Genomic DNA, 2722 nt, shown 5'->3' on the forward strand with positions numbered 1-2722 from the left:
CGGTCAGCGCTTCCTCTCCGTTCCGCAGTCGGGGGGAATTCCTGCCTCGGCCCCGCGCCCGTTCCGCCGTTGTGCCGGGCCGCGTTCCGACCGGAGCACGAAGGACCCCTCTCGGCTTTACAGCAGCGACGGCGTTTCCCGAAGCGGTTGTTTCGTTTGAAAGCTCTTTCGGAGTGTTCGTTGTATCTGTTGGTTCTGTAGTTTTGCGTGAGCGGTGGCGTTGGGTTTTCTGAGCTGTGCCAGGAGATGCGCTGTTCTCTGGGAGCTGCGGCCCTGGTTCGATTTGGGCTGTGCTTTTTCTGACCTCCACGTGCTGTAAGATCCCCCCCTGTGCTGGCGGGGTCCTCAGAGGCAGGGAAATGTTTTATGTTGGGGTCACTGAGGCCATCGGTGTGGATGGAGATGGGGAGGAGCAGAACGCGCTGCATTGAGTCCCAGGAGCTGTCAGCATTGGGCACTGTGGGGTTAGTTCTGTGCACATCTCACATCAGTGACATGGACCGCTGTGTCCGGAGTACGAATGGAGCTTTGACATCACACCACGTTGCTATGGCTGCTTCCCTACAGCACAGTGCTCACGTCCTGCTGCTATGGAAAAGATCAACGTTAAAAACACAGATATTGAAGTGTCCATTCATTCTCGTGGCCAAAGAAATGCTATTGGCCTTTTGATGCCCCAAGACCCAACCGTGTGTTCTCATGGAGGTTATGATGCTGGCGTGGGACTGGGGCTCCCTGACAGCGATGGGTTCCATGTGTGGAGTTTTCACCCCATCAGCCCTCGTGTTCCACGGCCCCAAGAATGGGCTGAGCCCTGAGAGAGCTGCAGGGTAAGGAGCTTTGTGAAGATTTTGAGCTTTGCCAAACAGGGACTGAACTGTGCCGTGTAATGCCCTGACACACTAATGCTTTTATTTGGAGACTCGTGTTTACGGTGTCTATCAGAACAGTTTATACTTGAAACTGTAAGCTGAGGTCCATTTCTTGTCCGTCCCATCTGCACTTAGAGAAACTGAACTTAACTGCATGGCAGCAGTGCAATGTGTGGACCTGCTCTAATGTATAAGTTTTATTCTGAGTCCTAACATTGAGCTCTCAGTGTGTGTTTGTACTGATGTGCTGCTTCCTATGTGTGAGCACAGGGTGTTGGTGACACGTGGGGACTTTTCAGGAGGTTATCATGGAGATTTCCCACCTTCCAGTTCTCGTTTTGCCTCAGCTGCCCCAGCAGAGCATTAACACCGTGCTCTGCCTGCAGGTGGCTGCATTCAATTCAGTGGGATTAGATCGAAAGGAGGCCTGAGTTTAAAACTAGGTTGAGTTTGGGTTGCGTTTCTGCCTTGATTGGGTTTGGGGTTTTTTTTTTCTTATTTTTTTTTTTTAAGAGAAGATGGTGGGTGTGGGGTCAGAGCACAGCTGGGATCGCTGTGTGCTGAGCTCTGCAGCACTTATTGATTCCCCTTTTGCACAGATTAAAGGCTGCCGTGTTTGCTCTGTAGCAGCATTTAACGATTCAGCTGCGGTTGTGTGCTCAGCTCACTGTTATTTTCTTTTTCTTTCGTTAGTGGAAACGTTTATGAGAAGAGGGGTTGTTTAGCAGGGCTGTAATGAAAGCTCATATATGCCAGGCTCAGATTTTACTCATGCAGTTGTGTCACGCTTTGCAAAACTTGAGGTCCTGTGCACCTCGTGGCTGAGACAAGTGAGGATGGTGGGAAGTCAGAAAGCAAAGCTGGTATCTTTTGGGTGCTGGGATGTGTGGGGTTTGTTGCCGCAGTTCTGAAGCATGGTGGCAGCCAGGGCCCGGTATTGTGCTCCTGGGCTGCCTTCTGCTTGTAGGTTAATGTCCTGCAAAGCCCTCAAGCAGGTTTCTCCTTGGGTTGTGTGGGGCAGCACGAGGGCAGGGAGGTTACGGGAGGACGGAGCTCTTTGCAGAGGTGCAGATTGGAGTGGGAATACAGCAGGGTGAGCTCTGCTGTCACTCTCTGGCCTGGGGTACGGCATGCTGCCCGTGGGTCCTGTTGCAAACATCATCAAGTTCAGTATCTTTTACTTTGTGAAAATGGGCAGGAACTTGTAAGGATGGCTACATTTCAGTCCTGTGTGTACAAGTGATAAATTTCATTGCTTAGTCCAATAGGAGGGAGATTGTTTATGAGTAAAACACTTCCCAGAATGCTGGACTTCTTTCTTAATCTCTTATTTTTAAAGCAATAGTGTTGGAAGTAGCAATAAATGATATTTTCACCCTCTGCAGCCTTACAGTAAGGTTAGAGCTCTTCAGCAAGTTGCAGATTTAACTCCTTTCCTTTCCCATCCTTGAATTTCTGTCATGGAGCATTCAGCAGCACTGGAAGCAAGGAGCAGCCAGGAGCCCGGCCAGTACCATCCGTGTCTCCAGCACTCACTGACGTTTCAGTGGGGAAAGTAAGTCCCCATCTGTTAAATGAAGAGCTGTAGAAGGAATGCCTTAGCTATGTTTCATAAAGGCCACGTGGCTGCCCAACGCGGTGCTGCCGATGCTCTGTGCTGCAGTGCTGGATCTGCTGGTGCTGCTGCTGCTCCTCCGGGCTCTGTGCAGAACAGCGTTGTCTCTGGAGCTCTGCACTGGACAGAAACTGATTGCTGAGAGATCTCATCTGCCCTTGCAAGCAGTGCAGTAATTAAAGTCGGCTCAGGTAGTCCGTGTGGTGGTGTTGCAGTGGAGGAGGCTGTGGGAAGA

Source organism: Meleagris gallopavo, chromosome 28 (genome assembly GCF_000146605.3).
Source record: "Meleagris gallopavo isolate NT-WF06-2002-E0010 breed Aviagen turkey brand Nicholas breeding stock chromosome 28, Turkey_5.1, whole genome shotgun sequence".
Lineage (NCBI taxonomy): Eukaryota > Metazoa > Chordata > Aves > Galliformes > Phasianidae > Meleagris > Meleagris gallopavo.